This window comes from Eptesicus fuscus, chromosome 10, assembly GCF_027574615.1.
Source record: "Eptesicus fuscus isolate TK198812 chromosome 10, DD_ASM_mEF_20220401, whole genome shotgun sequence".
NCBI lineage: Eukaryota > Metazoa > Chordata > Mammalia > Chiroptera > Vespertilionidae > Eptesicus > Eptesicus fuscus.
Window position 1 is genome coordinate 81,297,046 of NC_072482.1, and position 20,303 is coordinate 81,317,348.

Consider the following 20,303-nt stretch of genomic DNA (forward strand, 5'->3'; position numbering starts at 1 on the left):
CTTTGCCACCTTTCAGCACTGGTATCTGACACTATCAAAACAACAATACCATCATAAATTGCTAAGAAAACTAAATATGACACAAAGAAATGTTAAATCTCACAAGTTTTATAATTCCATGTGTCAGACAGCAATGCTCTATAAAGGTTGAAATCTCATTAGGTAAGTGGGCGTGAAAAGATCTGGTTTGATTTATTCCAGAAGTAGGGGCCTTTTAAAAAGAGGCAGATCTCATGGGAAAGTTTCAATTGCCAGTAACCTAAGCATGGCATACACTCCTCCCTAGTGTTTATGGCACCAATATGGAATAAACATGCTTGGCATCTGCCACGCTGTCTCCAACACGTCCGACCGCACATGGGGGCCCCTGTGTCAACACAGCAAGAATGACTCACTGACAGTAGCCCAGCCTGGGTATGTCATTGGAAAAGGAATGCTGGTCGCACATCGGTCTTTTCAGCCACACCCACACACATGGTTTACAATCATCGTCGGCACATCATTTAAAAATACAATGTGCAAAACATGCAATGTGGAATACATTGCTGAAAAAGTTAAATTAGACATTAATAAGGGTGAGGTGGTGAGTGGATGCAGACTGACAATTTGAGTGGTCTTTTCCCACTTTATTATCTGTGATGTGGTTGTGTGCAGATTTGGTTTAACAAGTTTATAAACAAATCAATCTGCCCTTAGCAACTAAGAGATTAACCCAGCTAAATAAAGAAAGCACAACCACTAAACATATTTCCTAGTATTTTTCAAAGAAACGCTTAAAGTAACAGTATCTTCCCAGTTATATAGTTATATTTTTATGTTATAATAATATATATTTTAATCTTATATCAATTGTAAGAACATTATTGAAACATGGACTTATCCTTATAGGGATTATATAACTAAACGAAATACTTCAAACTAAAAGTAGACAACCAACATCATTTCGTTTACTAAAATGACACTAGTTTTGCATATTAGATTCCACAAACTAGCAATGTTTGGACTAAAACATGCTTTAGGAAATGTTTGAGTGTTTTATATTTATATTATTAATTTGTTATTCTTAAATAAAAGTTTTTAGCCCTTTTAAAATTAAATCAGTTATCCCAATAGGGTCTATATAAATCTAATAAACATTATGGCCTTCTTAAAGGCCAAACATTCATGAACTTTCGACTGTCATTTCCAAGATATAATATCATTGAACAACTAAGTAGATTCCCAATGCTTCCAATTAATCTGGCTGTAGCTCTGTGAGAGGTACCTATATTTTTAGCAACATTTGGAATTGTGAAAATCATCTAGCATCATTCCCTTCCTTTTGCAGATGAAGCATCTGAGGTTCTCAGAAACCCAATGGCATTCTTTGGATCAGAACTGGGTTTAGACTCCAGGTCTCTGAAAACCAGCCCAGGGACCTGTCACTTCCATAACCGCATCAGGTACAGTTCCTACACCACCTTCACTATTTGAATTGTAACAGCTGTAAAGAGGAAGGGCAAAGGTTCCCGTATCCATACAACAAATCAAGACTGAGTTTAGAAACCATATCCAACCAAATAAGCACAGCTGACATCTTTCTCCCTAGTCTAATATACTGAACCTAAAGATTTGGGGGCCAAAACTGGAAAGGATATTTAAAAGCAAACTCAGTTCCAGCGCCACTCCACACTTGATCCTGAGAAGATGTTAATGTCCCTTTTATAGAATACTAGAGGTCTGGTGCACACAATTCATGCACAGGTGCGATCCCTAGGCCTGGCCGGCGATCAAAATGCAATCGTCTGATGTAGAAGAGCAAGTTTTAGCTGACCTCTGGGCCCTGGGCAGCACCTGGGGCCCTGGGTCCCCATGTGCCCCCTTCCACCTGAGTCACGGAGCCCAAGTTCCCATGCAGTGAGCACAGGTGGACGCTGCAGGCTGGGGTGCAGCGTGGGCCTCTGGGCCACCCAGTGGCGCTGCACAGAAGCCAGGCAGGCAGTGTGCTCTCTCCTGGCCGGCCTTGCAGACCAGCTCCTGCACGAACCCATGGAGAACCCGACTGGCCCCTGTGGTCCTGGCAGCTGCAGCCTGGCTCACCTGGAAGAAGCCACGCGGGTGTGGGGTGGGCTCCTCATGGGCGCCCAGCACCTGAGCATGGGGGTTTCCCCAGGGCGCAAGCCCTGGTGTCCCAGGGGAGGGTAGCAGGGGGAGTGTGAGCAAGCTCGGCAGACACCTCGCATTCTCACCGCACCTCCGTCCCCATCACCCCTGCTCCCAGGTAGCCAGTGAGAGGTCACAGCATGTTACCAATGCCCACCATGTTCCACGCTGCCCCCTGGTGGTCAGCACATATCATAGCGAGCTGGACTCCCAGTCGAACGTCTGCCCAAGAGGACAATTTGCATATTAGGCTTTTATTATATAAGATTTAACCTTGGAAAGACAGTTAATACCACTATCTATTCATTGTAATCTCTTAATTCTCATTGTCTTCTTCTAGCCGAAGGCATGTGTGTCTCAGTAATCCCTTCTTTAGTAACCATAATCTGCCATTTCTCCTCTCATGCAGTAATCCTGGGATTCCACCCAGGGCAGAGGGCAGTGACTTACCAGACCACTCAATGCCTTGTCTTTTCTTTCAAACACATTATTGAGCTAAAAACCATTCTCTTTCCCTACTTACAGCCAAGTATACTTGTGTCCATTGTCCTTTTCTTCATTACACATTTTCTATAAATGGTTTTAAAAAGTCATAAGTATGATGATTGATTGTTTCTAGCCCTTTGATGAAATTGCATTAGTTCACAATGGACCAGCATGCCACAACCTAATTCATATTTTAGAAAGTCACAACATTTCGTTCAATTAGCAGTTTTACACTTTTCTGTGTGGAGACATACTTACCTCTTCCTGAAAAAAAAGAGAGAAGATAAGAGAGAACAAAACCAGAATACATGATGCCTGAAACAGAAAAAGAAAGATGCTTCAGTGAGAAGAGGTTATAAGAGTGAATAAAAGAGTAGACAAGGGTGAGAGATGGGAGATAAAAGTGGTCTTTCTTCAAGGTATTGGTGAAAGGTATTAAGAATATGGGAGACATGACCAGGTAAGAGGCGGCGAGCAGGTTCCACAATGCTGACTGTCTAACCTAAGGTACAATCTTGACTTGGCTCTGCCCTGACCTCTAGGTCTAAGGTAATAATTGTAGTAAGAAAATTAGCAATTTCCTGTAAGACATAGAGGAAAGTAAATAATGAAGTTCCTTAAAAGAAAGAAGACAGAAGCTAGAGAGGGAAGGAGGAAGGAAGGAAAAAAGAGTGTTGAAGCCAAATAACTAGAAATCAAGGGTGTTTCGTTCTTATTTTAACCCCTAAACTTGTTAAGGGATCTTAAGTAAGTCCCATGACCACTGAAGACTCACAAATAAAATAGAAAATTGATTAGTTCTTTCTCAAAGGGTTTTGTGACGTTCTGATTAGTCATTCAAAAAAACTGAGGTGGTCCATACATTAACAATGTAAGAAAGCCTATTTGAATGATAAGAAAGAGAAAAATAACCCTGATATACATACAAGGGCCACCAGGGAAAAGAAATGATAATAATCTTTCTAAGTTCAACAGGTAGAACATGAGAACTAATGATACTGATGAATTAAAGCGCTGCTTGAAAAAGCAGAGGTGATGCTTTTACTCTGGCCAACCCTTGAGAAAACAGAGCCTAGCTCCATCATTCAAGGACCCAGAGGGAAAAAATGGAGCTACAACTTAACAAAGTGAAGTGAAAGCTAATCTTTGTAAGGCACAGGAACTCAGCCACGTTGAAAAAGCAGAACTTTCCTTTCTAGAGGGTCGCTGGACTGAATGAGAACCCTAAGCTAGCAGAGCAGTCATCAGCCAGGAAAGGAGCAAGAATACCATGTGGTATACTTAATGACCACCGAAACACTCATGTTTTATAGCCAAGCTAGGGAGGTGGCTTCAAGCTTGTTTCCCCAAGTCAAGTCTCTTTCCCTCACCATTTATCCCCCCCTTTACCTTCTTCTATTACATTTATTAATAGTCACTATTATTATTATCTACTAGAGGCCTGGTGCACAGATTCGTGCACCGGTGGGGTCCCTCAGCTTGGCCTGTGTCCTCTCACAATCCGGGACCACACAGGGGATGTCAAACTGCTGGTTTCAGCCTGATCCCTGCTTGGCCTGCAGGGATCGGCTGAAACTGGCAGTCCGACATTCCCCGAGGGATGTAAGCAGCAGGCCGCCAGGGAGGAGCCTGAGCCCGGGGTAGGCACGCACTGCTACTGCTCAATCTGGCCCTGCTGTGCCTGCTGCTGACACCGCTCACTTGGTAGCTGCAGAGGTGAAAGAGGCTGGTGCGGGCCACTGCAGCTGTGCTCGCTGGGCTCTGGCATCTGGCACCTGTCAGCTGAGCAGCGCTCCCACTCTGGGGGCCCACTGACCACAATGGGCAGCTCCTGTGTTGAGCATCTGCTCCCTGGTGGTCAGAGCGCATCATAGCAACCAGTCGACTGGTGGAGTGGTCGACCAGTCATAACAGTCACTTAGGCTTTTATATATAGAGATTACCAATTTTAATAATGGTGATTCACTATGGTCAATCATTCTACTAAGTGAGTTAAACACACTTTCTTTTTTCATCTTTTTTTCCCCCAAACATTGCAACAAACACTATTAGGATCCCTATTTTACCAGGGAGAAAACCAGCTTAGACAGCTTAAATAACTTACCCCAAATCATACAGCTAATAAGTGGTGGAGACAGAACTTCAACCCACATCTGGTTAGTTTCCAACTCGCTTGGCTCTATTGCCTCTCCTCGCATGCTTTTAGTGATGTTCAGGTGCAGGGGCTGGCGAGATCTGTCAGCCCAGGAGTTTGCACAGAAAATGAAGTGCTTTGGGAAAGAGTGTATGTAATTAAATAGAGCACATAAACTGCCCCAACATTTAATTAAGGGGCTAAAGATAAAAATGCATTTGTGATATTTTCAACCATCCCTATGCTCGGGTTGGTAGGCTGGGCATTGAAGGAGGCCACGTTGCCTTTCCTGGTGAGGTGGTGTTGGCCAGGACCCCATGGCTGGCCTGCCAGGCTCTGGCCATGGACCAGGCTGGTTGAGCGGCCAGCAGGGTGATACCAGGAGTGTTAGTAAACAATATTGCTAGCGGGTGAAAACTAAATGAGCAGAAAGCTATGTACAATTTAATTTCACCTCTCTTTAAATTGTGTCATACAGAGCACCATACAATCTCAGAATTTAAAAGAAACGCCTCCCTTATTTTCCAATTACAATTACAAAGAGACGTTCTGGATTCTGTTTTTAACCTGCTTCCTTCACAGAGTCCTCCCCAGCCCCCTGGCTCCCTGGGTGCTCCACTTCACTTTGCTCACAGTTGTGACTCTGAAGGAGCTCTGAGGATGAGAAGACACTGTAGGAACGGGACATTCCAGTGCCACAGTGTCTGCCTACAGTAAAGCTCTCAATATAATTTCCTAAATGAATTCAGAATTGGCCATCACAGACACTAGATGTTTCCTGGCCACTAAGTACAATGCCGTTCCTTAGAAATTCAATGCTGTCCCTAGCAATACAAACCTTTCAATTTGCCTAAAATATGCAATCTTGCAAATACAGCTCCCTAGAATTAATTCCAAAATAGTATGCTTTCAAAGCAACAGTGAACAGTAAAACATTCTAGTTTTTTAAGGATATAAAGTGACATGATATTACAAGGATATATATTATTTTGACACAGGTTACAGCTAAAAAATGTATAATTTAATTTAATAAAAGGACACTACCATAAAGGAAAAGAAGAGACGTAGAATAAATGCTGCCAAATAACCCAGAAAAGTAGCTCCGAACCCCCACCCTTTTTTGTTGTTCGCTTATCCACACTTTTCTCCCCTGACCTTCTCTTTCTTGAACCTTACATTCCCTTTCGCATATTTTAAATTCTCTCTGCTCTTCTAGGCTCCATTCAGTCCTCACCTCTTCAGGGAGGTCTTTGCCCCACCTGTGGGCCCACATCAATCTTTCCTTCACATGAGTGCCTGCAACTGAATATGGTTATGAGCATGCAGCTCGGCGCTTAAATATCCTCTCAGGCATGTCTGACCATCTCCACCCCTACACGGAAGATGAGCTTCGTGAAGTTATAATGAATAGTCACCATTAACATAAACAATTGTAACAGTGCCAGCAGCTACTCTTTGTGGGGACCTTATTATGTACCAGGTACCCATAACATGTCATTCAGTCATGACAACCTTGTGAGGTGAGTATCATTATATCCTCATTAAACATATGAGAAACCAAATGATAGCTCTAAGATATGTTTGCAATAAGAAGAGCTGGTATCATAGAGTTGTACACTTGAAAACTAGGTAGTTTTGTTAGCCAATGCCACCTCAATCAATTTAGTTTAAAAATAAATAAACAAACCAACAAAAGAGAGTAATAAACAGAGACAGAAGGCAAAGTGCCAAGTCTGTAATCAGACCTGAAGTGGACTAAGGGTGCTGGCTGTAAATTGGACCTGAAATGGACTAAGGGTGCTGGCTGTAAAAGCCTTTATTGCCTCCCTCCTCCCACCTCCCCCTTACATTCCTGGGCAGCCCCTTCTTCTGGGAACAAAATGCCTGGCAGCAGGAGCAGCGTGCAGCCAGGCCCACGACAAGATAGATTGCCATTTCTCCACTGGGCGCCTGGTGCCAAATGGAATGCTGGCTGTAAATGTCCGGAAGCCCCTCTCCCTTGCCTTCTCTTAGGACTTCTCTCCAACCAGCTAGTCCAGCATTCTCTTCCCTCTCTTCCAGTGTGGCTCCTGCATCTTATCTCCTCCCCTTTTCCTGCACTCTCTTCCCCGTTTCCACTTGCCTCCTCTGTCCTGTGGGGTGAGGGCAGGTGAGTGACAGACAAAGGAGATTCAGAATCCCGGAGCTCATGGCTTCAATTTCCAAAATGCTCACTTACACTGAGTCTAAGTGCAGTGTTGGGCAGGGCCCTAAAATCTGTTGATTCCCATCAGAAGGTGATTTCTTTCAACCTTTTCTGTTTGTTTGTTTGTTTGTTTGTTTGTTTGTTTGTTTAAAAATATTTTCATTGATTTCAGAGAGGAAGTGAGAGGGAGAGATAGAAACATCAATGATGAGAGAGAATCATTGATTGGCCGCCTCCTGCACACCCCACACTGGGGCTCGAACCCACAATCCAGGCATGTGCCCTGACTGGGAATCAAAAAGTGACCTCATGGTTCATGGGTTGATGCTCAACCACTGAGCAACACAGGCTGGGCTCTTTAAGCCTGTTTCTCCACATTTTTCCTTTCTAAAAGAACATTAGTGTTAGTTATTTAATCTTCTCTTACTATTTCAAATCATGTAATTTTCTCCTTCTAGCCACTCTAAAGCCTAGGACCATAAAGAAACAATACTTTTGCTGTCAGTTTTTAAAAATTGCCGTAAGACCTATATTTCCTTTGATATAGAAAGAGGGTTATTTTAAATTATGTGACAAAATACTTTAAAGCATAAACACATACAAAATAGTCACAGATCAAAGAATATAATTATATAGAAAAAATAGGAAACCTGTTTTAAAATGTTGAAAGTCTCTGGTTGGTGGGACTTTGGCTGATTATTTTCATTTTCCATATTTTCTTGAATAATAATTTTTAAACAATATACACGCATAGCTTGACTGACCTAAAACAAACAAACAAACAAACAAAACAAATGAAAAAAAATTGTAAGGCTTTACAAGAAAAAGTGCCTGAGAATTAGATGGGCAAGCGGGAAGCAACTGGAGGAATGTAGACATCCATCTGAAATAGGGACCTGGTGACAAGGGTCCAGTAAAAACTGGGGATGTTGCCACCGAATGGAAAAGTTTGGGGAAAAGTAAATTTCTATTTATTATTGAGAAAAGTATTTTCGTCATTACAGCCACTTTAGCCATACAAACTGCTTCCTTGCAGCTTCATTGGTTGATTCTAAATAACTCACATAATCCAAAAATAAGGGAAGGAAAAGTCGAGTCTGAAACCAAGAGGGCCTGAAATTGCTTTTGGCAAGGAGCAGGGAGCTCTTCTCCGGGAGAAATGAACTAAGAATCTCCAATTTGGATATGAGCCCGTGCAAGTGATAACCCCATCCAATTCCCAAGAGGAAACAGCTATAGAAATAAAAGGAAAACAGCACATCAATGTTTAAAGCTGAAGAACACAAAAACACTAGACGGAGCCTTACAAAATGGAACAATGGTCCGAGGAAAGCCCAAACTTCGGGGGCGCCAGACCATGAAATGGAGAAACAATGCCTGCTGGAGTGGCATTGAAGACTCAAAAGCATCTATTAATTCAAGCAAGATCAAAACAGAGATCAATCTATTCATGGGACTTCCAAAAGATCATTAAAAACTAATTACTTTCTGTTTACCTCAATCGCTTTGTTGCTTTTAGCTGTAAATTGCTCTTCCTCACTTCAGTCTAGATGGCGGTGGAATAAAACAGTCTGTTCCAACTCAGATCACAGTGGGTCAAGTGGCCCCATCCTAGAGCCCAGACACTGAAGTATTGCTAAGCATTATCACAGACTTTCCACTTTCAAGCCCAAAGCTTATGTACCCAACCGAGTGACACCTAATTACATAAAGCGATGTCATGAGTTATTCCAATTAAAAAAGAGAGAGAGAGAGAAGAACATACTGAAATTTCTCAAAGTTTTAGATGTAATTCATTTAGGGGGGAAAAAATAAGTCAAACCCTTTGTTTCTAGGACTGCAGTCAGTGATTTGACATGGTGGTAAATCAGTTCTATTGTTCTGAAAGAGGCTATAGGACAATAACAGAGACAATTCTTATTTATTTTCCCAATCTGTTGCAATTGTCAAAAAAACAAAAGAAAAAGAAAAGAAAATCTTCTACCACTCAAGCAAATTTATTCTGTCAAGTGGCATTCTCAAGACAAGGGTAGCTTAAAAAAAATAAAAATCTAACAATATTTTCATTTGACCTTGGTAAATAATTTCATTTTCCTTTCAACCTAAAGTTTTCCAATTATTTTCTTTCAAATTAAAACCCTTGATCTTCTTCTTTCCATTATCTGAATACATTTTCTAGGAGAACATTCGATGTGCTCTCAGTTGTTTGTTAGGAAGCCAGATGCTTTCAATGGCCCCCAATTATATTTGTAAAAGAAGAAATGTCACTAGTCAGAAAAAAATCAGTTTTTAGAATACTATCTCCCCATGTCTTTGATCAGAAATTTTAGGGCAGTAAGAAGATGGTCCTCCTAGGAGGAGATTGAAGCACTTTCCCTAGCAGAGTATAACAGAAGGAAATGTTCACAACGGACAGAAAACTTGAAACAAAACATCTTGGAATAATGAAGTCTAAGACAACACTATGAGAAAGGAAAAGTCATTTAATTAACTAGACTGGATTTCACTCATGCTGAAAATAAAAGACATTTATCTTGTTAAGAAGGTCAAATGTAAAGGGTGGAGCTAAGCAAGTGGAGCTAAGCAAGTGGTTCTAAAGAGAGGTTGTTGCGCTGATACTGGCTACTCTCCATATATACCCTCCTTTTCCAAAATAATGATTTAAGTTAGTTAACTATGTGTCCCAAACTTAACAAAACATCAAATTTAGCTTCTTGACCTCATCTCCTGGCGTTTTCTTCTCACATCTCTTCGCTGTCCTGCCAGGCTTGGCAGGCAGCAGAGAACTTTCTCTTTATGCCAAATACATTTTAACTTTTGCAACAGCAGACAAACCCATAGATTTATGGCTGAATAATATTTTCAGACCTGCTACTTTCATACAATCACTAGTAAGCCAGCAAAATTTTCCTTACTGGTTCAATGTGTATGTGAAAACATAAACACTTTTGACTATTTAACTTACCTGACTGATTGAATTGATTTGAACAACAATTGACTAGGTACAATCACTTTTTGTTTGTTTTGCTTTTAATTATATTTGATAACTCAAATTAGACAAAGTAGTCAAATTGTGCTTTATGTTGCTAATTAATTAGGATGATTAGACAACAGTTCAAAGCCTCAGGTTCAATTCCAATTACTTATATAGAGAGGAAAAATCTCTTGTGCAAATACACTAAGTATATTTTCTCTAAAGCAAAGGATATGTGTTAGCAAAAAACTATCCCTATAACTAAACCCACACAAATTTTGGAAGGAGGCTAGTTGACTCATTATGTGCTTTAAAATAGCCACCCCTGTGAGATAGCAAGGTAGTTTTTTCAATTTTATTGGTGAGGAAACACAGAATTTAAGAAAATTAGAAGCATTTTTGGAATTATTTGGTTCTTTAATGTGGAGTTGGGGGTGGCATTATTTAAATACATTGCCACTGGTTAAAAAAAAAAAAAATCCTAGGGTCATTTGTTTGCATAACAACTAACTTCACTGGGGACATCACAAAAACTGGAGGGGTATATAGGTTGTTTTGTTGGTGGAAAAGTTTAAATTACGTTGGCAAGAAAAGCAATTTCTCAACCTCTAGCCTGAGACATGGAAAATAAATAATGAATATTTCATCTTCAGGTGGCAAATTTTGTATATTTAGATTAATGTTTAGCTGAAATGGACAATTTACTAAAAAGGGTATGTGGGTCACCAAAATTGACTAAAAAAAAACACACACACACACACACAAATCAACAACCTCTGAAGAAATTAAACTAATGGTAAAAATATTATACTTCTAAAGACACCAACCCAACTTTTTACTTAGGAATTTTATCACAGTCTTAAGAAGCAGGTAATTCTCATGTTAAACAAGCTTTTCAGAGTAAAGAAAAAGATGACAAATCATTTGACCCATTTTTACCAAGCAGACATAGCACTGATACCAAAACAAGACAAAGTGCAAGAAAATAAATTATGGCCCAATCACATTTATAAATGAAGGTATATATACTTTAAGTAAAACATTAGAAAATAAAATTTAGAGTTTTTTAAATTAAGTATCAGGACCAAATTGGTTTTATCTCAGATATGGATAAATGGTTTCATACTAAAAAAATAAAACATAAATTTAAAAAATCTATCAGTTCTCTGTATTAAAAGACAAAAACAAAAAGTTTAAACTGAGTATAATTTAACACCTAATTTTTTTTATCTTAGCAAACTAGGAATAGAAGGAAAATTTAACTTTCATAAAGTATTACTAGTGGAAATCCTATATAATAAATAGGTGATATGCAAATTAACCCTCATGCCCTCACAAGATGGCTGCCTACGATCAGGCCGGCAGGGGGGTTAATGAGGGACGACCAAACAACTGAACAAGCAGGCTGCATGGGGCGACCAGGCTGGTGGGCGGGGGCGGGGGGCTGTCAGGGGCAACCAGGCCAGCAGGCAGGGCAGTTGGAGGTGACCAGGCCAGCAAGGGGAACAGTTAGGGGTGACCAGGCCAGCAGAGGTGGGCAATTGGGGGCAATCAGGCCAGCACAGGGGGGCAGTTGGGGGCGATCAAGCCAGCAGGGGGGGGGGGGGGCAGTTAGGGGCGACCAGGCAGGCAGGCAGGTAAGCGATTAGGAGCCAGTGGTCCAGGATTGTGAGAGGGATGTCTGACTGCCGGTTTAGGCCCAATCCCAGCGATCAGGCCTAAACTGGCAGTTGGACATCCCTCAAGGGGTCCCGGATTGGAGAGGGTGCAGGCTGGGCTGAGGGGAGCCCCCCCACCACAATGCACAAATTTCTTGCACCGGGCCTCTAGTGTATAATAAGTATCATACTTAATGGATCAAAGGTTAGAAGCAGTATATATTTATTAGTTATACTATGGAAAATTGATAAATAAAATTTAAAATATACAAGAACTAGCTTAAACTATTTCTACAATTATTTGAATAACTTCATACTATTCCTTCAAGTTTGAATTATTACTTAGCTCTAGGATGGCATCAGGAAATACAGAAGTACATCAAATATAAGCTCATAAAAGTTAACCCTGCTGCTAAGTGTGCTTTACTGTTCTGAGTTAATATCTATAAAAACTGATGTATTGATGTTTTTTAAATTTAATAGATAAAATTTAAGAATGCTAAGGCCAAAGATGGCTAAGATTTATATATATATACATATACATGTCTAAATATATCATTTTCCCCACAATATCACTAACATTACAATATAAAAATAATAAACTGGCCATAAATTCAGGTCAATTAAATAGGTTTAGTGTGGAAAAAATATTGAAAGTTATTATTTAAGATTATGACAACAAAAAATTTTAATATTATTTTTTATAAAAGGTCACTATATCATTGAATTCCTCCTTATCTCTCAGAGATATTAATTATCTGGTAGCCAGGTTCCTTTGTGTATTTGTCATAGGCTTTGGAAAGTTCAGAATGATGAATATCTGTTCCCAAATCAAATATTTGCCTTAAAAATAATAGATTTTTTAAAAATTCCATGTAGATTGATAGCTCATTTATAGGCAATACAACACCTAATTGTCAGGGACAGTCTCAGCGTGTGATCCAAATGATAAATATTCCTTAGATGCATTGTCGAGACAAAAGAGCACACATTTATTTTAAAATGAAAGACATAATAAGTTACACAAAACTGCCCTTTCAAACTCATTACATCCCATGAATATTACACAACAAACTTAATTTCCTAGAGTAAAAAACCAGTCTTTTAAGGAATAGAATGTACTCTCTGGTGTTCAGACTGTTAACATCTTGTAGATTTTTATTTATGTCAACTAATACTCAGCTAATCACAAAACACATCTTTATATTTTACTATGAACTATAAAAATCTTATTTTTACTTACATCTTTCCTAATTGAAATAGATTTTTCACTCATATGCCCACTTAAACATGAGAAGAAAAGTGTCAACAACTCAAGTCACTCCAGAAATTGTGTTCAAGGAATTGAGGCATGTGGATGAATTTGAATTTTAGAACATGTTGTTGATGTTGTGGTGGTGGTGGTGGTGGTGGTGGTTGAGAAAGGGTCATTCTTTTCCATTGGATATTGAGTCTCAATGGACCAAACTTGTTTCAAAGGTGCTCAACTCTTCCCTGAGATGATGAGACTATGACTTCAGGTCATTACTGATCTGAACAACTTTATCACCCCCTCAACTTTTCAGAGACATTGCCTATGTATACCCTATAAGGCATGCACTGACTTTCTTGGATTCTCTCCCAGAATGTCTTCAAAACCTAAAGTTCCTGGGAAATACTAGACAGACAGACAATCCTACCGTGTCAGAGTCATTCCTCTACCTAGTAGGAAAAATCTGAGGATTCTGGAGGTGCAGAGGATATAAACACTGTGAGATTCTGTGCAGCAGTATATCCCCACCTCCCTGAAACACAGCCGAAGAAACTCTGAGGGAAAGAGCAGGCAGAACTCTGTGGAAATGCTAGTGGAGAGAGAAAAGGCACCCTGAAGATCCAAATGTATAGCTCTGCATCAACCTCAAAAGTAGTTTAGAGCTCACTTTTTTGTACATCCTCATTTTTTGAACATGGTTGTTGTTTTTTGTCTTTGTTTTATTTTATTTTTTTCTTTATTGATTAAGGTATTACATATGTGTCCTTATCTCCCCATTGCCCCACCCACCTCCCCCACTCGAACATGATTTTATCCTTTATATTAAAGAAGATATTTGGGCAATAAGCATTCAGACATTTAACTTTGAAATAAAGATTTAATAGATGATCAAATTTAGCATCTTGGGCAAAGCATATTGGTACTTAGAAAAAGTAACTAAAAAACTACAAGAGCATAATATGCTTTTCTAAGGGAAGGTTGGTGGCTCTTAAAAATCTTGTACATTCTCAACTTTCATCCAAACTTAATTATTTTGTGGATTCAATTTCTGTTTCAAGCAAAACACAACTTCCTAGTACTGCGGAAGAAAAGACATAAAATGGGTTTCGTGGCTCTCAAATAGCTCTTAAAAATAATATCTTGATGAGTTAAGTGTAAATGAGCCAAAACATATGGATTAAATGTCCCTTTAAATACACATGGCTTTAAAAATTAAGGGAAAAAAGGTTTTGGCAAATGTGTTTCAGATTTGGTTGAAAGAAAGCATTTGAAAGAAATAGTTTGAGGGACTAGACTAACCCAAAACATACCTGAGCTCTTCCAACCTTCTATAGTACAACCAACTCTAACACATATGGATTTTATACTATAATTCCCCTACCACACCCACCCTGAGTTCTGAGTTTTCTTTCTATGTTGGAAGTCATTAAAAACAGTCATGGTATCATTACTATATTGAAGAGACTATAACTTACTACTCTGGTCAGTTCCAGTCAAATACAATGAATGTATTTGGTCATCACTCTATAAAAATAAAAATATTTTTGTTTGAAACTCATAATATATATTTCTTATTAGCTCCTGATAGATAATAAGAATACATCATAGATACACATTCAGGTAGACACAGGCCAGAATATGAAATGTCAGGATATTCATGTTGTGACTCCTTACTTAACCAAAGTCAAGTAACAGACAAAAGGTCAATAGGAGAAACACCGAAGCACAACTTGAATAATGTCAGGTAATTTTGACCTACATGGAAAAGTTCAAAATGCACTTATTCAATGCAGGCAACTAGGAGCAAAGACAACTGGCCAATCCAGAAGTGGATCCACAGAGTGACAAGTCCTAAAACCTGTGACACCCATGTCTTATGTTTGTCTTCAAAGTGGCCATGCCCTACACACACCACACAGATGATAATGCTATCATTATTCAGCTCTATAGTCAATGACATGTACTTCTGACATGTGCTTGGGGCTAAAAAACACTAAAAAATGTAGTTATCTTAATTAAACTTTGGGACATTGAAACACAGGCCAGGGGAGATGACCGGATAGAAAACATTGTGCTAGTCACTTACTTCCCAGCCTACAAAAAAAAAAAAAAAAAAAAGAGTAGTTATACCATTAGCTTTATAAATTTGTGAAGTTATCTGTGTTGCTATCCCATTGTTTCAAATAAATTTCACTATCTCTATTAGAACAGGTGGAATGGTTATTTATTGCCACTCTCTCCCAGCTAACACTTGAAAAGCAACCAGTGATGTAAATAAATGTCCCTACTCATTATGCTCCTAAGCTGCCCTAATGAGCATGTACCCTCATCTAAGCAATCTAGTTATTATGCCACTAAGGGGTATTGTATTTATTCAAAGACTGAGGGTTTTTCCCAGTTTTATTGAGTTTATTATATATAACTGACATATGACACTATATAAGTTTAAAATGTACAGCATAATGATTTGACTTTACATATATTGTGAAATTATTACCACAGTAAGTTTAGTTAACATCCATCATCTCATATAGGTACAAAAAAGAAAAAAGAAAAAATATTTTTCCCCTGTGATGAGAACTTTCAGAATTTACTCTCTTAATGACTTTCATATATACCATACAGTAGTGTTAACTATAGTCATCCTGATGGACAATATTGTCCCTGTCGTATAACTGGAAGTTTTTACCTTTTAAGCATCTTCATCCAATTCCCTCTCTCCACTACCCCCAGCCTTTGGTAACCACAAATCTGATCTCTTTTTGTATGAGTTTTGTTTTTTGTTTGTAGATTCTACACTGACCCCTGCACAGTAAAAAATCTACATATAACTTTTGACTCCACAAAAACTTAACTACTGATAGTCTTCTATTAACTGGAAGCCTTACAGATCACATAAATTGTTGATTAACACATATGTTGTATGTTGCATGTATTATATACTGTATTCTTACAATAAAATAAGCTAGAAAAAAGGAAAAAATATTATAAGAAAGAGAAGATACCTTTACAGTACTGTATGCACTTATTTAAAACAATCTTCATATAAGTGGACCTGTGCAGTTGAAATCTTTGTTCAAGTGTCAACTCTATTTGTCTTTCTCTTACTTATTTCACTTAGCATAGTGCCCTCATGGTGCACCCATGCTGTCATAAATAAAAAAATTTCCTCCTTTTATGTGTGTGTGTGTGTGTGCGTGCGTGTGTGTGTGTGTGTTACAATTTCTTTATCCATTCATCCGTCGATGGACACTTAGGTTGTTTCCATGTCTTCGTATAGCAAATTATGACCATGGCGATGCAGATAGATATCTTTTCAACATAACATTTTCATTTCCTTCAAATATATACCCAGAAATGGAACTGCTGAATCATATAGTAGTTTTATTTTTAATTTTTTGAGGATCCTCCATCCTGTTTTTCATAGTGGCTATTATACCATCAACAGTGCACAAGGGTTCTCTTTTCTCCACACTCTTGCCAATATTTGTTATCTTTTGTCAAAGACTAAAGTTTTATACTTACCAGATCGTATCTACCTTCCTAAAACCATTATTGAGGACTTTCCTTTAAAAAATATGATTATGTTTTCAAATGTGTCACAAAAAAGAGTTGTGATCTGCATCAATTTGCTAGAGGAGCAATGTCTGAAGCAACAATTCAAACTGCTATATGCTGTTAGGGGCCTAAGGGAAAACCCAGAGCCTGAAAGTGGGGTGTGGTAGTGTAGTTGAGGGGTTGCTGGGAGGGGAGGTGAATATGCTCTCAAGGAAAGTGATGGCCTGTCTAACGTGTGGCTAAAACAGACTGACAGAGAAATTGAAGAGATGAACGGTGGATTTGTCTCCGGGAGGGTCAGCCTGGCCTCATTCCCGTGCTCTAGTTTCCTTTTAAAGGCGTGGTGTAATTGCAGCTTTATGTGTTGAGTTGAGGATTTACTTGAAATATACTTAGACGTACTGCTTCTACACCAGGGAACTGATGCAAGTTCTTAAAATTCCTGCAGTTCTCTCCATGGGGAGCAAACACTCTATAGCTAAATCCCATAATGCGCCACCTTGCCAATGCTGCTAAACCCCAGATCAGATATCTCCTCTGTAGACTGGGGTCTGTGGGGTTGGAAGTTTTAAACCTAAGAGCTATCTAGACTGTGACAGGGTCAAAATTTGCTGTAACAGCAACTCTCTTGTCCAGGATAAAATAATGCCCCTTATATTTTATGCCTGTCTGTTGTCTTCATACATGGAAGCTATTATTATCCTTTCTGTGGCAGATTTTTGTAGTATATTCTGCTTTGCTTTTTCACAGACTTGGAAGTACTTTTCAAAAATGTGTTTGCCCACATCTGCTGAAGGAAATAAATCTAAGTATCTATAAACATCAATATAAATAGACTTACCTCCAAGAAATAACATGTTCCTCTGCATGTTAGGTAACTACAGAAATTCTCCTGAAGGCTAATAGATAATACCCAAAATTGTTCAGATGATGTCTTTCAAAATTACTCGTGGCAAATACTCTGACGGTGGCTTCCTCTTATGGAGGAACAAAGGTTCAAATTTACCTCACATTCCAGCGTTCATCCAGAGTCATTAGTCACTGCTAATGTTTTTCCCATGGAACCAAACTGCATGTGGGGAGAAAAGGCCCTCTGGTTCCTAGAGGAAATCTGGAGCGTTGGCTGCTGTGCGGTTGGCAGGGAGGTTGTGGTGAATGTTGAGAACCACCATCTCATAATCATATGCTTGAAGCTTTAAATCACGACTGTCAAAATTCGTAGCTGGAAAATTGTGGACCACTTTGGAAAACCAGAGATGTACGACAGACTCACAAAACCAGCAACATGTGCAAGGAACCTCTACATTTTACCCAACGTTTCTTTGGCATAAATGCCATGACGGTCTCCTCAACGCCTTGGAGCACGCGCCCTAGAGGCAGAAGACCCAAGTTCACGTTCTGGCTTGGCAATCCGCTGGCATGGTGTTTAACTCTCTGAAACTTGGTGGATCCTTGCATTTAAAAAATCACATAATAGTAATAAAGGGTATTACACATATAAAATTATTTTGTATGCGATGAGTATCTTTGTAGCAATGATCATCTTCTAAGGCATACTCTTCTCAGAATACCTAGAACACCACATCAAGTAAGAGTGCAAATTTCTTAAGACCAAAGAATACCTGATGATGCCATCATACCTTCCTCTCTACCACTTTCAGTGGGATGTATTTCCTCACTCACAGAAAACCAATACAGAGCTTATCATAGATCAAAATGCCCAATAGATTTAATTAAACTTCTACTAAATTGAACTGAAATGATCAACCTTGGATTATGTCAGTGTAATAGCATGCCTTGTGCCAAAATAAAGGTTCTAGAAGACCAGGCCATTCTCAGGCTAAACCTTCCATTAGCCTATCAGACTCAGCTATCCCAAAGACACCATCTCTGGGTACCAGTTGTCTCCATCCAGGCCACTGATGAGTTCTATAAACGTGGAAATGGCAAGGGCAAAGTCTCTACATGCTCTTGGAACATAGGACAATGAGCCAGAATCCAAAGACTGGCTGTACTAAAAAAAAAAAAAAAAAAGACCCACAAGCATCACAGAGTAGGAGATCAAATAGCAAACTGTGGACCAGAGTGAGTGAGTGATCAAGACATTCTAAGAACAGACAGCAATACAATTTGGTATAATACTGCTTGAAAGCAGAATGATAAAAAATAGATTTAAAATCTGCATCTGGTGCACTCCCTGTGCCTGGCACCAGGCCAGGAATTAGTTTGTAATTTTGAACAAATGGAGGGGGACTAACATATTTTCAACAAAGTAGCAAAATTAAAGACCTAACATTAAGTTGGAGCTTATTCTCCATCAGACACTGTTCCAACTTCACATGCATCTTCTCATTTAATCCAACAACCTGTCTGAAGCTGCACACATTATAAGGAGTGGATAGAAAAGGACAATGTCAGAGATAGAAGGAATCTGCCCACTCACTGTCAAGAAATATTTCTGGCATGTAGGGGCTAGAAATCCAGTGAATTTCAGCCCCTCCTCCCTGGTGTATAGATGAAGAAGGTAAGACCAGAAAGACTCATTGCTTGGCCTGACACCACATTGCTATTTAGTGGTAGAGTTGGGACTAGTGTCCTCCGCTCTTTTACAACTCTGCGTAAGCACGGGAAACAGTGGCTCCAACCACAGGAAAGGCTCTCCCCACTTAAAAATCCGCATTAAAAAACAACAACAACAACAACAAAACAGCCAGATGTTTTTTTCACATCATGCTCCTATATGTTCAGAGCCATAAGGTCTGTCATCTTTTCACTTCCAAAGCACGTTCATTACCATCTCATAGGGGATATTTAAGGAGTGCTTGCATAGGAACTGCTGGACCAAACCTGTGGTGAATAAACAGAATGAGCTTATGCTAGAAGTCATTTAAAAGCACAAGCACTTATTGAGAATCACTGCACACATGAGAGGGCGCAAGGTGTTGTGGGAATTACAAAAAAGCACAGATTTCCTGTTTGCCATCCACAGGGGGAGAAGACATGTTCACAAATGACCACTCTCTACTCAAAGCACAAGAAGTGGTCTGGGAATGTGGAATAAAAAGGAAGGAACTCAGATTAAGAAGAATGGGTAAGGCTCTGGGGAGAAAAATGAATCAAGTTGAGCTTCATCCCGTGTGAAAGAAATGAGACTGCATTATCCAAGGACAGGTCCTCCTACCTACACTTTCCAGGTTTAACATATTCTGAACTCTCAGTGATAAAGGTATTTATATCCTTTCTCTACTAATTTGGAAGGAAAAGGGAAAAGGAATAAATATTCATTTTAACCCAGAAATCCAGGCCAATGCTGACATTTGTTATGTTCTTATCTTAATTGACCTGAGCAATTAATTTATGGGAAAAGCAGCCAAATTTATTTCAACAATGTGTAGTGGTACTTGCTGACCAAACAACGTGTCTAATTTGCTATCTGAGTAAATACCTACATGTTAATATTTCATTATTATCATTATAATGGGCAGAAATGAATCAACTCCTAGGTTCTCTAAGAAAATGCACATGGCTGTGATTTTAAATTTTAAAATGTGCAGGAATCTTCTGTCATGACAATGCTAAACTCTTTAGAATCTCAGGATTAAGATCCTGTGGTCCAATCATCCCATCAATGAAATCTCTTCTACAACATCCCCACCAAGTGGTCATCCACTTTATGCTTGGTTGCCTAGAGATCCAGAATATTCTTCCTAGGCAGGAAATTTCAGCTTTGAACTACTTTCCAAAAAAAAAAAGCCAAATGTGTCTCCCTCAGGTTTCTAACATTGCACCAATTTACCAATGTCAATCTCTTGGAGTCATCTGCTTTCTCTTCTACATAACAGTTCGATGGCTCTGATGATAACTAAGTTCCTTGTCCTCAGACCAGCCCCACGTCTTCTATTCTCCAAGCTTAC

The 20,303-nt window shown here is 39.2% G+C and overlaps 1 long non-coding RNA gene and 1 other non-coding gene across 2 annotated transcripts in view; one reads left to right on the top strand and one right to left on the bottom strand.

Moving 5' to 3' along the window:
- Positions 1 to 20,303, bottom strand: part of LOC114230635 (uncharacterized) — a 155,560-nt gene that overhangs the window by 82,368 nt on the left and 52,889 nt on the right. The window lies entirely within an intron of this gene.
- Positions 14,796 to 14,933, top strand: LOC114231159 (small nucleolar RNA SNORA36 family). Its single transcript, XR_003617137.1, has one exon. It is a non-coding gene; the product is annotated as a small nucleolar RNA SNORA36 family (small nucleolar RNA).